Source organism: Oncorhynchus gorbuscha, unplaced genomic scaffold (genome assembly GCF_021184085.1).
Source record: "Oncorhynchus gorbuscha isolate QuinsamMale2020 ecotype Even-year unplaced genomic scaffold, OgorEven_v1.0 Un_scaffold_639, whole genome shotgun sequence".
Taxonomy (NCBI): Eukaryota; Metazoa; Chordata; class Actinopteri; order Salmoniformes; family Salmonidae; genus Oncorhynchus; species Oncorhynchus gorbuscha.
Genome location: NW_025745748.1, coordinates 68,216 through 90,235, shown reverse-complemented (window position 1 = coordinate 90,235; position 22,020 = coordinate 68,216). Strand labels below are relative to the sequence as shown.

Here is a 22,020-nt window from a genome sequence, read left to right as displayed (position 1 = left end):
ATTGTGGAGCCAAGAGATAATTGATTTAAAAGACATGTTTACATATGAAGACAAGTTTGACCTCTCCCCTCTCTGCGGCCCAACTAACTGACCCCATGACAGAGAACAGATAACTGAAACCGGCCAACAGTATTATACAAACATAGACATTCTGATGAGAAGTAACTCACAAGCATATAATGAATATAAAACATCTTATCTATGTTACCCAACTAATTCTGATTAATTCAACTTATTCTCACTTCCGGCGCCGACAGAGATGGCCGCTTCGCGTTCCTAGGAAACTAATTCTGATTAATTCAACTTATTCTCACTTCCGGCGCCGACAGAGATGGCCGCTTCGCGTTCCTAGGAAACCAATTCTGATTAATCCCCAATACAACTCTAGGTGGTGGTGTCTATAGATGGATAGATGGAGGTTGTGGTGTCTATAGATGGATAGATTGAGGAGGTGGTGGTGTCTATAGATGGATAGATTGAGGAGGTGGTGGTGTCTATAGATGGATAGATTGAGGAGGTGGTGGTGTCTATAGATGGATAGATTGAGGAGGTGGTGGTGTCTATAGATGGATAGATGGAGGTGGTGGTGTCTATAGATGGATAGATGGTGGTGGTGTCTATAGATGGATAGATTGAGGAGGTGGTGGTGTCGATAGATGGAGGAGGTGGTGGTGTCTATAGATGGATAGATGGAGGAGGTGGTGGTGTCTATAGATGGATAGATTGAGGAGGTGGTGTCTATAGATGGATAGATGGAGGTGGTGGTGTCTATAGATGGATAGATGGAGGTGGTGGTGTCTATAGATGGATAGATTGAGGAGGTGCTGGTGTCTATAGATGGATAGATTGAGGAGGTGCTGGTGTCTATAGATGGATAGATTGAGGAGGTGGTGGTGTCTATAGATGGATAGATTGAGGAGGTGGTGGTGTCTATAGATGGATAGATTGAGGAGGTGGTGGTGGTGTCTATAGATGGATAGATTGAGGAGGTGGTGGTGGTGTCTATAGATGGATAGATTGAGGAGGTGGTGGTGGTGTCTATAGATGGATAGATTGAGGAGGTGGTGGTGGTGTCTATAGATGGATAGATTGAGGAGGTGGTGGTGGTGTCTATAGATGGATAGATTGAGGAGGTGGTGGTGGTGTCTATAGATGGATAGATTGAGGAGGTGGTGGTGGTGTCTATAGATGGATAGATTGAGGAGGTGGTGGTGGTGTCTATAGATGGATAGATTGAGGAGGTGGTGGTGGTGTCTATAGATGGATAGATTGAGGAGGTGGTGGTGGTGTCTATAGATGGATAGATTGAGGAGGTGGTGGTGGTGTCTATAGATGGATAGATTGAGGAGGTGGTGGTGGTGTCTATAGATGGATAGATTGAGGAGGTGGTGGTGGTGTCTATAGATGGATAGATTGAGGAGGTGGTGGTGGTGTCTATAGATGGATAGATTGAGGAGGTGGTGGTGGTGTCTATAGATGGATAGATTGAGGAGGTGGTGGTGGTGTCTATAGATGGATAGATTGAGGAGGTGGTGGTGGTGTCTATAGATGGATAGATTGAGGAGGTGGTGGTGGTGTCTATAGATGGATAGATTGAGGAGGTGGTGGTGGTGTCTATAGATGGATAGATTGAGGAGGTGGTGGTGGTGTCTATAGATGGATAGATTGAGGAGGTGGTGGTGGTGTCTATAGATGGATAGATTGAGGAGGTGGTGGTGGTGTCTATAGATGGATAGATTGAGGAGGTGGTGGTGGTGTCTATAGATGGATAGATTGAGGAGGTGGTGGTGGTGTCTATAGATGGATAGATTGAGGAGGTGGTGGTGTCTGTAGATGGATAGATGGAGGTGGTGGTGGTGTCTGTAGATGGATAGATGGAGGTGGTGGTGGTGTCTGTAGATGGATAGATGGAGGTGGTGGTGGTGTCTATAGATGGATAGATTGAGGAGGTGGTGGTGTCTATAGATGGATAGATGGAGGTGGTGGTGTCTATAGATGGATAGATGGAGGTGGTGGTGTCTATAGATGGATAGATGGAGGTGGTGGTGTCTATAGATGGATAGATGGAGGAGGTGGTGGTGTCTATAGATGGATAGATGGAGGAGGTGGTGGTGTCTATAGATGGATAGATGGAGGAGGTGGTCGTGTCTATAGATGGATAGATGGAGGAGGTGGTGGTGTCTATAGATGGATAGATTGAGGAGGTGGTGGTGTCTATAGATGGATAGATTAAGGAGGTGGTGGTGTCTATAGATGGATAGATTGAGGAGGTGGTGGTGTCAGTAGATGGATAGATTGAGGAGGTGGTGGTGTCTGTAGATGGATAGATTGAGGAGGTGGTGGTGTCTATAGATGGATAGATTGAGGAGGTGGTGGTGTCTATAGATGGATAGATTGAGGAGGTGGTGGTGTCTATAGATGGATAGATTGAGGAGGTGGTGGTGTCTATAGATGGATAGATTGAGGAGGTGGTGGTGTCTATAGATGGATAGATTGAGGAGGTGGTGGTGTCTATAGATGGATAGATTGAGGAGGTGGTGGTGTCTATAGATGGATAGATTGAGGAGGTGGTGGTGTCTATAGATGGATAGATTGAGGAGGTGGTGGTGTCAGTAGATGGATAGATGGAGGTGGTGGTGGTGTCTGTAGATGGATAGATGGAGGTGGTGGTGTCCGTAGATGGATAGATGGAGGTGGTGGTGTCTATAGATGGATAGATTGAGGAGGTGGTGGTGTCTATAGATGGATAGATTGAGGAGGTGGTGGTGTCTATAGATGGATAGATGGAGGTGGTGGTGTCCGTAGATGGAGGTGGTGGTGTCTATAGATGGATAGATTGAGGAGGTGGTGGTGTCTATAGATGGATAGATTGAGGAGGTGGTGGTGTCTATAGATGGATAGATTGAGGAGGTGGTGGTGTCTATAGATGGATAGATGGAGGTGGTGGTGTCCGTAGATGGAGGTGGTGGTGTCTATAGATGGATAGATTGAGGAGGTGGTGGTGTCTATAGATGGATAGATTGAGGAGGTGGTGGTGTCTATAGATGGATAGATTGAGGAGGTGGTGGTGTCTATAGATGGATAGATTGAGGAGGTGGTGGTGTCTATAGATGGATAGATTGAGGAGGTGGTGGTGTCTATAGATGGATAGATTGAGGAGGTGGTGGTGGTGTCTATAGATGGATAGATGGAGGAGGTGGTGGTGTCTATAGATGGATAGATTGAGGAGGTGGTGGTGTCTGTAGATGGATAGATTGAGGAGGTGGTGGTGTCCGTAGATGGATAGATGGAGGTGGTGGTGTCTATAGATGGATAGATGGAGGTGGTGGTGTCCGTAGATGGATAGATGGAGGTGGTGGTGTCTATAGATGGATAGATGGAGGTGGTGGTGTCTGTAGATGGATAGATTGAGGAGGTGGTGGTGTCTATAGATGGATAGATTGAGGAGGTGGTGGTGTCTATAGATGGATAGATTGAGGAGGTGGTGGTGTCTATAGATGGATAGATTGAGGAGGTGGTGGTGTCTAGATGGATAGATTGAGGAGGTGGTGGTGTCTATAGATGGATAGATTGAGGAGGTGGTGGTGTCCGTAGATGGATAGATTGAGGAGGTGGTGGTGTCTGTAGATGGATAGATTGAGGTGGTGGTGTCTATAGATGGATGGTGGTGTCCTATAGATAGATGGATAGATTGAGGAGGTGGTGGTGTCCGTAGATGGATAGATTGAGGAGGTGGTGGTGTCCGTAGATGGATAGATTGAGGAGGTGGTGGTGTCCGTAGATGGATAGATTGAGGAGGTGGTGGTGTCTGTAGATGGATAGATTGAGGAGGTGGTGGTGTCTGTAGATGGATAGATTGAGGAGGTGGTGGTGTCCGTAGATGGATAGATTGAGGAGGTGGTGGGGTGTCTGTAGATGGACAGATTGAGGAGGTGTTTGTGACCTGTCGGTCAGGAAGCAGCAGGCTCTGGAACGGAGGGGCGTTTCTGGGCTGCTGTTAGCTGGTCTGAGGTTAGGATCTGCTGTTAGCTGGGCTGGAGTGAGGATCTGCTGTTAGCTGGGCTGGAGTGAGGATCTGCTGTTAGCTGGTCTGGAGTGAGGATCTGCTGTTAGCTGGTCTGGAGTGAGGATCTGCTGTTAGCTGGTCTGGGGTTAGGATCTGCTGTTAGCTGGTCTGGGGTCAGGATCTGCTGTTAGCTGGTCTGGGGTCAGGATCTGCTGTTAGCTGGTCTGGGGTCAGGATCTGCTGTTAGCTGGTCTGGGGTCAGGATCTGCTGTTAGCTGGTCTGGGGTCAGGATCTGCTGTTAGCTGGTCTGGGGTCAGGATCTGCTGTGAGCTGGTCTGGGGTCAGGATCTGCTGTTAGCTTTAGCTGGTCTGGGGTTGGAGGGTGCTGGTCTGGGGTCAGGATCTGCTGTGAGCTGGTCTGGGGTCAGGATCTGCTGTGAGCTGGTCTGGGGTCAGGATCTGCTGTTAGCTTTAGCTGGTCTGGCGTTGGATGATGCTGGCTCTTCTCTGTGACTGACAGGAGAGTGTCATTCTGTCTGGCCTGTTGGCTCCCCATCTAAACACGGCATCACTTAATAGGAATCTACTACTTGTGTAACAGACTTCCATTGGATTTGGCTCCCGAGCTTCTATTTCCCAAACAATTTTTCTAACTCCCAGATGTGTCTGTCTTCAGTAATCAGGACTCAAAGCTCCTTATAACCCAAAGCAGTATTTTATGTAACTCTGTAAGCTTCTTCATCTTGTTCCCGTGATAAATGTAAGCTCTGCGCTGAGGTCTGAGGTTGGGGCAGAGCCAGATTGTTGTCTTAATGCTAGATGTTTCTTATTGCTGCATGTGGAATCCTCTTTATATTCACGTCATGCTATGGTGTTATTATTGTCCTGCTGCTGCAGTAGGCAGACCGATCATTGACCAGTGTGTGTTCTCTCTGTAGATAGATGTCCAGCCACCAGCGTGTTAGCATCTCAGCTACATCCTTCTCCTGTCGTCAACCACCTGTTGCTAGGCAGGAAGCCCAGGAACAGCCTGAAACACCCTCCCTCCTCTCCGTCCAGCCTGCGAGGTGTCCCCCTGCCTCAGGCACAGTCCAGCCCTGCCACCCCTGGCCCCGCCCCTAACCCCACCCCTGGCCCCGCCCCTAACCCCACCCCTAGCGGGGAGAGGGGAGGATCAGACTGGTATCTCAGGCTGAAAACTGTCAGAGCAGGGTGGGGTCCCCTGGCGTGCCCACGTACGTGCCCACCGCAGGAACATAGCCCGGGCACGGGTTCAGCTAGGGTTTGGAGACATGGAGGACAGACACACCCTCATCAGACGGAGGAGGACAGACACCCTCATCAGACGGAGGAGGACAGACACCCTCATCAGACGGAGGAGGACAGACACCCTCATCAGACGGAGGAGGACAGACACCCTCATCAGAGGAGGAGGAGGACAGACACCCTCATCAGACGGAGGAGGACAGACACCCTCATCAGACGGAGGAGGAGACACCCTCATCAGACGGAGGGGTGAGGAGAAAGGCTGATGAGAAAGGGAAGATCACCTCCCTCCCTGTCACCTGCCCAGGCCTCCAGTAAGGAGGTGCCAGCTGTGGTGGAAGAGGAGGAGCACCTGTTGTCTCTAGAGCTGGACTCTGGATCAGAACTAAACCAGACCCCACCTCCACTACCCTCCTCTCCTAGAGAGACTGACCCAGACACACTACCCTGCTCTCCTAGAGAGACTGACCCAGACACACTACCCTGCTCTCCTAGAGGGACTGACCCAGACACACTACCCTGCTCTCCTAGAGAGACTGACCCAGACACACTACCCTGCTCTCCTAGAGGGACTGACCCAGACACACTACCCTGCTCTCCTAGAGGACTGACCCAGACACACTACCCTGCTCTCCTAGAGAGACTGACCCAGACACACTACCCTGCTCTCCTAGAGAGACTGACCCAGACACACTACCCTCCTCTCCCACCATCCCAGAGCTGCCTGTCCTGCCTCCTCTTCCTCGACCACCCTCATCACACCACCACCACCATCAACAGTCTGACCCTTCAATCTCCTCTCAGAACATCTACTGTGTGAGACTCTCTCCTGGTAGCCCTGTTACCCTCTCTAACCCCCTCCCCCTGTTACCCTCACTAACCCCCTCCCCCTGTTACCCTCACTAACCCCCTCCCCCTGTTACCCTCTCTAACCCCCCTCCTCCCTCTCTAACCCCCCTCCTCCTGTTACCCTCTCTAACCCCCTCCCCCTGTTACCCTCTCTAACCCCCTCCCCCTGTTACCCCTACTAACCCCCTCCCCCTTTTACCCCTACTAACCCCCTCCCCCTGTTACCCTCTCTAACCCCCTCCCCCTGTTACCCTCACTAACCCCCTCCCCTGTTACCCTCACTAACCCCCTCCCCCTGTTACCCTCTCTAACCCCCTCCCCTGTTACCCTCTCTAACCCCCTCCCCCTGTTACCCTCTCTAACCCCCTCCCCCTGTTACCCTCTCTAACCCCCTCTCCCTGTTACCCCTACTAACCCCCTCCCCTTTTACCCCTACTAACCCCCCCTCCCCCTGTTACCCTCTCTAACCCCCTCCCCCTTTTACCCCTACTAACCCCCTCCCCTGTTACCCTCACTAACCCCCTCCCCTGTTACCCTCTCTAACCCCCTCCCCCTGTTACCCTCTCTAACCCCCCTACTCTCCTCACTAACCCCCCACCCCCTGTTACCCTCACTAACCCCCTCCTCCCCTCTCTAACCCCCTCCTCCCCTCTCTAACCCCCTCCTCCCCTCTCTAACCCCCTCCTCCCCTCTCTAACCCCCTGTTACCCTCTCTAACCCCCCTGTTACCCTCTCTAACCCCCCTGTTACCCTCTCTAACCCCCTCCTCCCCTCTCCAACCCCCCCTGTTACCCTCTCTAACCCCCTCCTCCCCTCTCCAACCCCCCTGTTACCCTCTCCAACCCCCCTGTTACCCTCTCCAACCCCCTGTTACCCTCTCTAACCCCCCCTCCTCCCTCTCTAACCCCCTTCCTCCCCTCTCTAACCCCCCTGTTACCCTCTCTAACCCCCTGTTACCCTCTCTAACCCCCCTCCTCCCCTCTCTAACCCCCTTCCTCCCCTCTCTAACCCCCCTGTTACCCTCTCTAACCCCCCTGGTACCCTCTCTAACCCCCTCCTCCCCTCTCTAACCCCCCTGGTACCCTCTCTAACCCCCATACTCCTGGTACCCCGCTATCCCCCTCCCTCCCTCCCTCCTGCCCCTCCACCCCCCAGCAGGTGTTCTCTCCCTTCCCGAGTGTGAAACAGCACAGGAGGTCAGCTGCAGCCCGTAACCTGGGTCTCTACGGTCCCACAGCCAGAACCCCCACAGTTCACTTCCCTCAGCTCAGCCTGAACCGTCCCTCCTCCACTCTCTCCACCAGGAAGCGCTAGAGGCCACGCTTCACTGACTGACTGGCTCTGGAAAATATACAGCCTGATTCTCTCTGATGGTGTGGATCTGTGGCATTGGGACAGGGGACTGTACCTGAGAGGAACAGACAGGGACAGTATGATCCACTGCTGTAGTTAGGCCCTTAACTCTTCACAGTGTAGGTCACTCCCCTCTCAACCACTGGGAGAGGAAGAGCTGCTATGAAACCCACTGTGTTGTAGTCATCTCCCTGCAGGAAGCTGTAAACTGGCTCTGTCTGGCTGAATGTCATCATGGGACATCTCTGTCCAATCACCTTCTCTTCCAGGTCAAGTTCTCTTCACCATAACACAATGTTGAACCCTTAAAGCTCCTTCCTCCTCTCAGCTGATTTCTGTTTCCACTTCCTGTCTGCCTGTTACTTCCTGTCAATGTCTCTCCACAGTAAGACTCCATTCTGAAAGATCCATAGACCATATCATGATCTGTCTGCCATTGATCTGATTGTATTGTTCTCTACAGTCTGTTCTCTACAGTCTGCCATGGATCTGATTGTATTGTTCTCTACAGTCTGCCATGGATCTGATTGTATTGATCTCTACAGTCTGTTCTCTACAGTCTGTTCTCTACAGTCTGCCATGGATCTGATTGTATTGTTCTCTACAGTCTGTTCTCTACAGTCTGTTCTCTACAGTCTACCATGGATCTGATTGTATTGTTCTCTACAGTCTGCCATGGATCTGATTGTATTGTTCTCTACAGTCTGCCATGGATCTGATTGTTTTGTTCTCTACAGTCTGCCATGGATCTGATTGTAATTGTTCTCTACAGTCTGCCATGGATCTGATTGTATTGTTCTCTACAGTCTGCCATGGATCTGATTGTATTGTTGGTAAATGAACCCCCACCATCCTGGTGTCAGAGGTCACTGCACTCCTAATAAAGAAGGTGAAAGGATGCTGTCGGCTGTTTCATTTTATCTTGGTAAGAGCTCCATTCAATCTGCCTATAAAATGTCAATGTTCTGAGCCGATAACGCAGACCTTCCCATGCTACAGGTTGACCGTCTCGCCCGGTTTCACTGCTTTGGCGAGCTTGAAATGTACTTTCCCAATGAGCAGATATATGCAGCGTCTCCACTAACGTTGCCTTTAAACTTCAGTAACACTGTAGCTCTGAACTCAGGGTTATAACACTGTAGCTCTGAACTCAGGGTTATAACACTGTAGCTCTGAACTCAGGGTTATAACACTGTAGCTCTGATCTCAGACTCACTGGCTCTGAACTCAGGGTTATAACACTGTAGCTCTGAACTCAGGGTTATAACACTGTAGCTCTGAACTCTCAGGGTTATAACACTGTAGCTCTGAACTAGCTCTGAACTCAGGGTTATAACACTGTAGCTCTGAACTCAGGGTTATAACACTGTAGCTCTGAACTCAGGGTTATAATAACACTGTAGCTCTGATCTCAGGGTTATAACACTGTAGCTCTGATCTCAGGGTTATAACACTGTAGCTCTGAACTCAGGGTTATAACACTGTAGCTCTGAACTCAGACCATATAACACTGTAGCTCTGAACTCTCAGGGAACTCAGGGTATAACACTGTAGCTCTGATCTCAGGGTTATAACACTGTAGCTCTGAACTCAGGGTTATAACACTGTAGCTCTGAACTCAGGGTTATAACACTGTAGCTCTGATCTCAGGGTTATAACACTGTAGCTCTGAACTCAGGGTTATAACACTGTAGCTCTGAACTCAGACCATATAACACTGTAGCTCTGATCTCAGGGTTATAACACTGTAACTCAGGGTTATAACACTGCTTATAACACTGATCTGATCTCAGGGTTATAACACTGTAGCTCTGAACTCAGGGTTATAACACTGTAGCTCTGATCTCAGGGTTATAACACTGTAGCTCTGAACTCAGACCATATAACACTGTAGCTCTGAACTCAGGGTTATAACACTGTAGCTCTGATCTCAGGGTTATAACACTGTAGCTCTGAACTCAGACCATATAACACTGTAGCTTATAATAACACTGTAGCTCTGATCTCAGGGATTAGGGTTAACACTGTAGCTCTGAACTCAGACCATATAACACTGTAGCTCTGAACTCAGGGTTATAACACTGTAGCTCTGAACTCAGGGTTATAACACTGTAGCTCTGAACTCAGGGTTATAACACTACTCTGAACTCAGACCATAAACACTGTAGCTCTGAACTCAGGCCAATAACACTGTAGCTCTGAGCCAGGGTCAGGGTTATAACACTGTAGCTCTGAACTCAGGAGGTAGCTCAGGGTTATAACACTGTTCTGAACTCAGGGGAGGAGGGTTATAACACTGTAGGGGGTTATAACACTGTTCTGAGGGTTATAACACTGAGGAGCTCAGGGTTATAACACTGTTCTGAACTCAGGGGTAGGAACTCAGGGTTAGGCTCTGAACTCAGTTATAACACTGTAGGGGAGCTCTGAACTCAGGGTTATAACACTGTTCTGAACTCAGGGTTATAACACTGAGGAGCCAGGGCGTTCTGAACTCAGGAGATCTCAGGGTTATAACACTGTAGCTCTGATCTCAGGGTTATAACACTGGCTCTGAACTCAGGGTTATAACACTGTAGCCTGAGGGCACTGTTCTGATCTCAGGGGAGGATCCAGGGTTATAACACTGTAGCTCTGAACTCTTATAACACTGTAGGGAGGGTTATAACACTGCTCAGGGTTATAACACTGTTCTCAAGGTTATAACACTGGGAGACCATATAACACTGTAGCTCTGAGGGTTATAACACTGTAGGAGCCTGATCTCAGGGTTATAACACTGTTCTGATAACACTGGAACTCAGGGTTATAACACTGTTCTGATCTCAGGGGTAGCTCTGAACTCAGGGCTCTGAACGTTCACTGTAGCTCTGGGATAACACTGTAGCTCTGAGGGTTATAACACTGTTCTGAGGGTTATAACACTGTAGGATCCAGGGTTATAACACTGTAGCTCTGAACTCAGGGTTAGGAGCTCAGGGTTATAACACTGTTGATCTCAGGGTTATAACACTGAGGAACTCAGGGTTATAACACTGGGAACTCAGGGTTATAACACTGTTCTGAACTCAGGGGAGCTCTGAGGGTTATAACACTGTAGGGGGTTATAACGTTCTGAGGGTTATAACACTGTAGCTCTGAGCTCAGACCATATAACACTGTAGCTCTGAACTCAGACCATATAACACTGTAGCTCTGGGATAACACTGTAGCTCTGAACTCAGACCAGGCTCTGAACTCAGTTATAACACTGTAGCTCTGATCTCAGGGTTATAACACTGTAGCTCAGGGTTATAACACTGTTCTGAACTCAGGGTTATAACACTGGATCTCAGGAACACAGCTCTGAACTCAGACCATATAACACTGTAGCTCTGAACTCAGATATAACACTGGAACTCAGGGTTATAACGTTCTGATCTCAGGGTTATAACACTGGAACACTGTAGGGGGTTATAACACTGTTCTGAACTCAGGGTTATAACACTGGAACTCAGGGCTCTGAACTCAGGGTTATAACACTGGGATCTCAGGAACACTGTAGGATCTCAGGGTTATAACGTTCTGGGGATGGAACTCAGGGTTATAACACTGGCTCTGATCTCAGGGATGGAACTCAGGGTCTGGGGATGGAACACTGTAGCTCTGATCTCAGGGTTATAACACTGTAGTCTGATCTCAGGGTTATAACACTGGCTCTGAGCCAGGCTCTGAACTCAGACCATATAACTGGGGTAGCTCTGAGGGTTATAACACTGTAGGGCGGTCTGGGGATAACACTGGAACTCAGGGCTGTAGCTCTGAACTCAGGGGATGGATAACACTGCCAGGGCGAACTCAGGGTTATAACACTGTAGCTCTGAACTCAGGGGGATAACACTGTAGGCTCAGGGTTATAACACTGAGCTCTGAACTCAGGGTTATAACACTGTAGCTCTGAACTCAGGGGGAACACTGTAGCTCTGAACTCAGGGTTATAACACTGTCTCAGGGTTATAACACTGTAGCTCTGAACTCAGGGGATAACACTGTAGCTCTGAACTCAGGGTTATAACACTGGCTCTGAACTCTAGGGGGAACACTGTAGCTCTGATCAGGTAGCTCTGATCTCAGGGGGAACACTGTAGCTCTGAACTCAGACCATATAACACTGGCTCTGAACTCAGGGTTATAACACTGTAGCTCTGAACTCAGACCATATAACACTGTCTCTGAACTCAGGGGGAGCACTGTAGCTCTGAACTCTTATAACACTGTAGCTCTGGGGTTAACCAGGTAGCTCTGTCTCAGGTCAGGGCTCTGAGCCAGGGTGGTAACACTGTAGCTCTGATCTCAGGGTTATAACACTGGGGGTTATAACCTGTAGATCTGGACTCAGGAGAAACACTGTAGCAAGAGGATAACTCTGAACTCAGGGTTATAACAACTCAGGGTAAATAACACTGTGCTGAACTCCAGTGTGTGTGGCATTTCTGAACTCAAGGATAACACTGTCCCATCTGATGATCAGGGTTAAAGTCATTAAGAACATGGAAAGTCACTTAAGCTCTTCTCAGACCATATAACACTGGTTATCTGAATCAGGGTTATAACACTGCTGTCCTCCTCACTGGTTGATAATGGATATAACTGCTGTCCTCAACACTGATCTCAGGGTTATAACACTGGATATTACTGCTGTAGACTCTACATGGTTATAATGGATATTACTGCTGATCTCTCCTCATGGTTATAACACTGGATATTACTGCTCTGACTCTTATAACATGGTTATAATGGATATTACTGCTGAACCTCCTCATCAGGTTATAACACTGGATATTACTGCTGTCTGAACTCAGGGTTATAACACTGGTTATTATAACACTGGATATTACACTGCTGTCAGGGTTATAACTCCTGAACTCAGGGTTATAACACTGGGTATTACTGCTGATCTCACTCTACATGGTTATAATGGGTATTACTGCTGCTAACTCTTATAACATGTGTCTGAACTCAGTATAACACTTTCTGAAGGGTTATAACACTGTCTCTGAACTCAGACCATATAACACTGTAGCTCTGATCTCAGGGTTATAACGCTGAACTCAGGGTTATAACACTGTCTCTGATCTCACACTGTATCAACATAACAGTCGAACCAGACCATATAACACTGTAGCTCTGATCTCAGGGTTATAACCCTCTGAACTCGACTCACTGTAGCTCTGATCTCAGGGTTATAACACTGCTCTGATCTCAGGGTTATAACACTGTAGCTTGCAGAGCTCTGAACTCAGACCATATAACACTGGCTCTGAAAGGGTTATAACACTGTACTCTGAACTCAGGGTTATAACACTGGTCTGATCTCAGGGTTATAACACTGCAAGTGAGCTCTGAACTCAGACCATATAACACTGTAGCTCTGAACTTGAAACGCACTGTATTTAGGGTTATAACACTGTAGCTCTGAACTCAGGGTTATAACACTGCTCTGAACTAAGCTAACTCGTTTAACACATGAACCAGACCATATAACACTGTAGCATGGTTATAATGGGTATTACTGCTGATCTACTCTACATGGTTATAATGGGTATTACTGCTCTAACTCAGGGTTACATGGTTATAATGGGTATTACTGCCTGAACTCAGGGTTATAACACTGTAGCTCTGAACAGGTTATAACACTATAGTTATCACTGTAGCTCTGAACTCAGGGTTATAACACTGTCTAGCATCACTAGCTCTGGACGGTTCTGACTCTGGTTCTGAATAGACCATATAACACTGTGGACAACTACAAATACCTAGGTGTCTGGGGAGGAGCCAGGGCGTTCTAGGGGAGGAGCCAGGGCGTTCTAGTTCTAGGGGAAAGGGCTCTCCTTCAAGACTCACCAGGGCGTTAGGGGAGGAGCATCTCCAATCCAAAATTTAATCTACAATCGGCTTCCTAATTTGAAACAAAGCATCCCTCACTCATGCTGCCAAACATACCCTCGTCAAAAACTGACTACTCCCTAGAAAGGCCAGAACCTAGGAAGAAACCTAGAGAGGAACCAGGCAATGAGGGGTGGCCAGCCCTCTTCTGGTTGTGCCAGGTGGAGATTATAACAGAACATGGCCAAGATGTTCAAATTGTTCATAGATGACCAGCAGGGTCAAATAATAATAATCACAGTAGTTGTCGAGGGTGCAACAGGTCAGCACCTTGAGTAAATGTTTGGCATTTCATAGCTGAGCATTGATAGTGTCTCTACCGCTCCTGCTGTCTCTAGAGAGTTGAAAACAGCAGGTCCTGGACAAGGTAGCACGTTCGGTGAACAGGTCAGGATTCCATAGCCGCAGGCAGAACAGTTGAAACTGGAGCAGCAGCACAGCCAGGTGGACTGGGGACAACAAGAAGTCATCATGTCAGGTAGTCCTGAGGAATGGTCCTAGGGCTCACGTCCTCCGAGAGAAAGAAAGACAGAGAGAAAATGAGAGAACTAGAGAGAGCATACTTAAATTAACACAGGACACCGGAGAAATACTCCAGATATAACAGACTGACCCTAGCCCCCCGACACACAAACTACCGCAGCATAAATACTGGAGGCTGAGACAGAAGGGGTCAGGAGACACTGTGGCCCCATCCAACGATATCCCCGGACAGGGCCAGGCAGGATATGACCCCACCCACTTTGCCAAAGCACAGCCCCCACACCACTAGAGGGATATCTTCAACCACCAACTTACCATCCTGAGACAAGGCCGAGTATAGCCCACGACGATCTCCCCCACGGCACAAACCCTGTTTGTGGGTGAGTCCCAGAAAGAGGGCCAATTATCTACAAATTCTATCTTTTGGGAGGGGCAGAAAACAGTTTTAAACCAACGATTGAGTTGTGAGACTCTGCTGTAGAGCTCATCACTCCCCCTAACTGGGAGGGGGCCAGAGACAATTACTTGATGCCGACATATCTTTCTAGTTGATTTACACACTGAGCTATGTTGCACTTGGTGACCTCTGACTGTTTCATCCTAACATCGATGGTGCCGACGTGGATAACAATCTCTGTATACTTGCCTGTTTCAGTTTTAGCCAGCACCATCTTCAGATTAGCCTTAATGTCGGTAGCCCTGCCCCCTGGTAAACAGTGTATGATCGCTGGATGATTCGTTTTAAGTCTAATATTGAGAGTAATGGAGTCTCAAATGACTAGAGTTTTCAATTTGTCAGAGCTAGTGGTAGGAAGCTTCGAGGTCTCAGACTCCGTAATGGGAGGAGTAGAGACCAGAGAAGGCTCGGCCTCTGGGGCGGCAGGGTAGCCTAGTGGTTAGAGTGTTGGGCTAGTAACCGGAAGGTTGCAAGTTCAAATCCCCGAGATGACAAGGTACAAATCTGTCGTTCTGCCCCTGAACAGGCAGTTAACCCACTGTTCCTAGGCTGTCATTGAAAATAAGAATTGGTAAAATAAATAAAATAGAAAGCACCGACCCGTTGCTTAATGAGGAGAACCGGTTGAAAGTTTCTGTCTGCTGAATGAGCAACACCGATACAGCATTTCCCTCCAGAAACCATGAGAAAGTTGTCCGGCTGCGAGAAGATTTCTACAACTATCTGTACTTACTGGTGGCACAGACGCTGTTTCATCCTTTCACACACTGAAATTACCCTTGCCTAACGATTGCGTCTAAAGCTGGGCTTGTAGCACAGCTATCCTCGCCATAAGGCGATCGTTCTCCTGTATATTACGAGTACAGCGACTGCAATTAGAAGGCATCGTGTTAATGTTACTACTTAGCTTGGCTGGTGGAGGTCCTGTAGAACCACGTCCAGATAAAGCATCATGTTAATGTTACTACTGGTTGGCTGGTGGAGGTCCTGATGAACCACGTCCAGATAAAGCATCATGTCAATGTTACTACTGGTTGGCTGGTGGAGGTCCTGATGAACCACCATGTTAATGTTACTACTGGTTGGCTGGTGGAGGTCCTGATGAACCACGTCCAGATAAAGCATCATGTTAATGTTACTACTGGTTGGCTGGTGGAGGTCCTGATGAACCACGTCCAGATAAAGCATCATGTTAATGTTACTACTGGTTGGCCGGTGGAGGTCCTGTAGAACCATGTCCAGATAAAGCATCATGTTAATGTTACTACTGGTTGGCTGGTGGAGGTCCTGTAGAACCACGTCCAGATAAAGCATCATGTTAATGTTACTACTGGTTGGCTGGTGGAGGTCCTGATGAACCACGTCCAGATAAAGCATCATGTTAATGTTACTACTGGTTGGCTGGTGGAGGTCCTGATGAACCACCATGTTAATGTTACTACTGGTTGGCTGGTGGAGGTCCTGATGAACCACGTCCAGATAAAGCATCATGTTAATGTTACTACTGGTTGACTGGTGGAGGTCCTGATGAACCACCATGTTAATGTTACTACTGGTTGGCTGGTGGAGGTCCTGATGAACCACGTCCAGATAAAGCATCATGTTAATGTTACTACTGGTTGGCTGGTGGAGGTCCTGATGAACCACGTCCAGATAAAGCATCATGTTAATGTTACTACTGGTTGGCTGGTGGAGGTCCTGACGAACCACATCCAGATAAAGCATCATGTTAATGTTACTACTGGTTGGCTGGTGGAGGTCCTGACGAACCACATCCAGATAAAGCATCATGTTAATGTTACTACTGGTTGGCTGGTGGAGGTCCTGATGAACCACATCCAGATAAAGCATCATGTTAATGTTACTACTGGTTGGCTGGTGGAGGTCCTGTAGAACCACGTCCAGATAAAGCATCATGTTAATGTTACTACTGGTTGGCTGGTGGAGGTCCTGACGAACCACATCCAGATAAAGCATCATGTTAATGTTACTACTGGTTGGCTGGTGGAGGTCCTGATGAACCACATCCAGATAAAGCATCATGTTAATGTTACTACTGGTTGGCTGGTGGAGGTCCTGTAGAACCACGTCCAGATAAAGCATCATGTTAATGTTACTACTGGTTGGCCGGTGGAGGTCCTGTAGAACCACGTCCAGATAAAGCATCATGTTAATGTTACTACTGGTTGGCCGGTGGAGGTCCTGTAGAACCACGTCCAGATAAAGCATCATGTTAATGTTACTACTGGTTGGCTGGTGGAGGTCCTGATGAACCACATCCAGATAAAGCATCATGTTAATGTTACTACTGGTTGGCTGGTGGAGGTCCTGTAGAACCACGTCCAGATAAAGCATCATGTTAATGTTACTACTGGTTGGCTGGTGGAGGTCCTGTAGAACCACGTCCAGATAAAGCATCATGTTAATGTTACTACTGGTTGGCTGGTGGAGGTCCTGTAGAACCACGTCCAGATAAAGCATCATGTTAATGTTACTACTGGTTGGCTGGTGGAGGTCCTGTAGAACCACGTCCAGATAAAGCATCATGTTAATGTTACTACTGGTTGGCTGGTGGAGGTCCTGTAGAACCACGTCCAGATAAAGCATCATGTTAATGTTACTACTGGTTGGCTGGTGGAGGTCCTGATGAACCACGTCCAGATAAAGCATCATGTTAATGTTACTACTGGTTGGCTGGTGGAGGTCCTGATGAACCACGTCCAGATAAAGCATCATGTTAATGTTACTACTGGTTGGCTGGTGGAGGTCCTGTAGAACCACGTCCAGATAAAGCATCATGTTAATGTTACTACTGGTTGGCTGGTGGAGGTCCTGATGAACCACGTCCAGATAAAGCATCATGTTAATGTTACTACTGGTTGGCTGGTGGAGGTCCTGTAGAACCATGCCCAGATAAACCATCATGTTAATGTTACTACTGGTTGGCTGGTGGAGGTCCTGTAGAACCACGCCCAGATAAAGCATCATGTTAATGTTACTACGCGTCCGGAGTGAAAAAGTTGAATGAAGAAAAAGTTGAGCGAGTGGAAAAAATACAAATATAAAACCGTAATTATAAGTAAAAAGCGTAAAGTTGGCAGTTAGCAAAGTAATGTTAGCAACAAACCTCACAGCAGCACCTAAACATGGGTAGAACCACCTCCACCCTGTCTGACTAATGGTAGAACTACTAAGACCCTGTCTGACTAATGGTAGAACTACTACGACCCTGTCTGACTAATGGTAGAACTACTACCACCCTGTCTGACTAATGGTAGAACTACTACCACCCTGTCTGACTGATGGGTAGAACCACCTCCACCCTGTCTGACTGATGGGTAGAACTACTACCACCCTGTCTGACTGATGGGTAGAACCACCTCCACCCTGTCTGACTAATGGTAGAACTACTACGACCCTGTCTGACTGATGGGTAGAACTACTACGACCCTGTCTGACTAATGGTAGAACTTCTACCACCCTGTCTGACTGATGGGTAGAACCACCTCCACCCTGTCTGACTGATGGGTAGAACTACTACCACCCTGTCTGACTGATGGGTAGAACTACTACCACCCTGTCTGACTGATGGTAGAACTACTACCACCCTGTCTGACTGATGGGTAGAACTACTACCACCCTGTCTGACTGATGGGTAGAACTACTACCACCCTGTCTGACTGATGGGTAGAACTACTACCACCCTGTCTGACTGATGGGTAGAACTACTACCACCCTGTCTGACTGATGGGTAGAACTACTACCACCCTGTCTGACTGATGGGTAGAACTACTACCACCCTGTCTGACTGATGGGTAGAACTACCACCACCCTGTCTGACTGATGGATAGAACTACTACCACCCTGTCTGACTGATGGGTAGAACTACCACCACCCTGTCTGACTGATGGGTAGAACTACTACCACCCTGTCTGACTGATGGGTAGAACTACTTCCACCCTGTCCTCTTTCTGAGGACCTCTTCATCTTACTAACATTGCCAGTCCGTCTGTTCTGTTCTGGAAGATTCTTTACTGAGATCTAATTAAACCATTCATCTGTTTCTAATCTGATGGCACACGAGATAGCTCTAGCCAGTCACACACAGCCCGAGATAGCTCCTAGCCAGTCACACACAGCCCGAGACAGCTCCTAGCCAGTCACACACAGCCCGAGACAGCTCCTAGCCAGTCACACACAGCCCGAGACAGCTCCTAGCCAGTCACACACAGCCCGAGACAGCTCCTAGCCAGTCACACACAGCCCGAGACAGCTTCTGGACAGCTCCTAGCCAGTCACACACAGCCCGAGACAGCTCCTAGCCAGTCACACACAGCCCGAGATAGCTCCTAGCCAGTCACACACAGCCCGAGACAGCTCCTAGCCAGTCACACACAGCCCGAGACAGCTCCTAGCCAGTCACACACAGCCCGAGACAGCTCCTAGCCAGTCACACACAGCCCGAGACAGCTCCTAGCCAGTCACACACAGCCCGAGACAGCTCCTAGCCAGTCACACACAGCCCGAGACAGCTCCTAGCCAGTCACACACAGCCCGAGACAGCTCCTAGCCAGTCACACACAGCCCGAGACAGCTCCTAGCCAGTCACACACAGCCCGAGACGGCTCCTAGCCAGTCACACACAGCCCGAGACGGCTCCTAGCCAGTCACACACAGCCCGAGACGGCTCCTAGCCAGTCACACACAGCCCGAGACAGCTCCTAGCCAGTCACACACAGCCCGAGACAGCTCCTAGCCAGTCACACACAGCCATAGATAGCTCCTAGCCAGTCATACACAGCCCTACAGAGCTCCTAGCCAGTCAGACTCCCAGAGACAGCTTCTAGCTAGTCACACAAACACACACACACCCTTACATATTCCCACAACCCTGAGTGGCCCCTAGCCAGTCCCATCCAGTAAATATGCCTTAAAGACCTGACTCTGGAGAGGAGATGGTAACAGAGGGGCATCAGGAGTCTCATGGGAGAGCTGTCTCCAGCTGTTTCTCAAACATTTAACAAGACTCCTAGACACTCTCACATGGAGAGACATAATGGCACCGAGTGACGCAGATATCTACAGGGAAGAGAGACTACACCCAGACCAGACATACATTACTGTGTTCTACTGTCTCCATACATTACTGTGTTCTACTGTCTCCATATATTACTGTCTCTGTACATTACTGTGTTCTACTGTCTTTATATATTACTGTCTCTGTGCATTACTGTGTTCTACTGTCTCTGTACATTACTGTGTTCTACTGTCTCCATATATTACTGTCTCTGTACATTACTGTGTTCTACTGTCTCCATATATTACTGTCTCTGTACATTACTGTGTTCTACTGTCTCCATATATTACTGTCTCTGTACATTACTGTGTTCTACTGTCTCCATATATTACTGTCTCTGTACATTACTGTGTTCTACTGTCTCCATATATTACTGTCTCTGTACATTACTGTGTTCTACTGTCTCTGTACATTACTGTGTTCTACACTACTGTCTCCGTACATTACTGTGTTCTACTCTACTGTCTCCGTACATTACTGTGTTCTACACTACTGTCTCCGTACATTACTGTGTTCTACACTACTGTCTCCGTACATTACTGTGTTCTACTCTACTGTCTCCGTACATTACTGTGTTCTACACTACTGTCTCCGTACATTACTGTGTTCTACTCTACTGTCTCCGTACATTACTGTGTTCTACACTACTGTCTCCGTACATTACTGTGTTCTACACTACTGTCTCCGTACATTACTGTGTTCTACACTACTGTCTCCGTACATTACTGTGTTCTACTCTACTGTCTCCGTACATTACTGTGTTCTACACTACTGTCTCTGTACATTACTGTGTTCTACACTACTGTCTCCGTACATTACTGTGTTCTACACTACTGTCTCCGTACATTACTGTGTTCTACACTACTGTCTCCGTACATTACTGTGTTCTACACTACTGTCTCCGTACATTACTGTGTTCTACACTACTGTCTCCGTACATTGCTGTGTTCTACATTACTGTCTCCGTACATTGCTGTGTTCTACACTACTGTCTCCGTACATTGCTGTGTTCTACATTACTGTCTCCGTACATTGCTGTGTTCTACATTACTGTCTCCGTACATTGCTGTGTTCTACACTACTGTCTCCGTGCATTACTGTGTTCTACACTACTGTCTCCATGCATTACTGTGTTCTACACTACTGTCTCCATACATTACTGTGTTCTACACTACTGTCTCCATGCATTACTGTGTTCTACACTACTATCTCCATGCATTACTGTGTTCTACACTACCATATATAGATCCCTATGGGCCCTGCTTAAAAGTTGTGCACTACTAAGGGAATAGGGTGCCATTTTGAGGTGAGGAGGAAGGGACTAGTGTCCCCTCAGCGCGTCTTGTGGTGTTTGACATCAGTGTTCCTCAGTGTGCGTACCACCACCACCACCAGTCTATCAGGGGATGCTGGTGGACAATGGGAGAATTGTTATAGAGGGGCTGGATGTGTATCGGGGCTGGTCCCAAAAGGCAAACTATTCTCTATGTAGTGACCTACTTTTGACCAGGGCCCATAGGGAATAGGATGCTATTTGTAGCAGGGGCTGGCTGCTGGCGGGACGGAGAGTGATGACGTCACAGCTCTTATAACAGACCAGGTTAACCCCAACCCTAACCCTAACAGACCACATGGACCCAATTAACACTACAGCCTCTCTGTCTGAACCAGGAGAAACAACCCCAACCCTAACAGACCACATGAACCCAATTAACACTACAGCCTCTCTGTCTGGTCCAGGAGAAACAACCCCAACAGACCACATGGACCCAATTAACACTACAGCCTTTCTGTCTGGTCCAGGAGAAACAACCCTAACAGACCACATGGACCCAATTAACACTACAGCCTCTCTGTCTGAACCAGGAGAAACAACCCTAACAGACCACATGGACCCAATTAACACTACAGCCTCTCTGTCTGGTCCAGGAGAAACAACCCCAACCCTAACAGACCACATGGACCCAATTAACACTACAGCCTCTCTGTCTGAACCAGGAGAAACAACCCTAACAGACCACATGGACCCAATTAACACTACAGCCTCTCTGTCTGGACCAGGAGAAACAACCCTAACAGACCACATGGACCCAATTAACACTACAGCCTCTCTGTCTGAACCAGGAGAAACAACCCTAACAGACCACATGGACCCAATTAACACTACAGCCTCTCTGTCTGGTCCAGGAGAAACAACCCAGCCTTTTACCTGCAGACTGTCATCACAGCCTTTTACCTGCAGACTGTCATCACAGCCTTTTACCTACAGACTGTCATCATGTCATCACAGCCTTTTACCTGCAGACTGTCATCACAGCCTTTTACCTGCAGACTGTCATCACAGCCTTTTACCTGCAGACTGTCATCACAGCCTTTTACCTACAGACTGTCATCATGTCATCACAGCCTTTTACCTGCAGACTGTCATCACAGCCTTTTACCTGCAGACTGTCATCATGTCATCACAGCCTTTTACCTACAGACTGTCATCATGTCATCACAGCCTTTTACCTACAGACTGTCATCACAGCCTTTTACCTACAGACTGTCATCACAGCCTTTTACCTGCAGACTGTCATCATGTCATCACAGCCTTTTACCTG

At 48.1% G+C, this 22,020-nt stretch overlaps 1 pseudogene; it reads left to right on the top strand.

Moving 5' to 3' along the window:
• LOC124019608 overlaps positions 1-22,020 on the top strand; it is a 95,072-nt pseudogene that overhangs the window by 50,991 nt on the left and 22,061 nt on the right.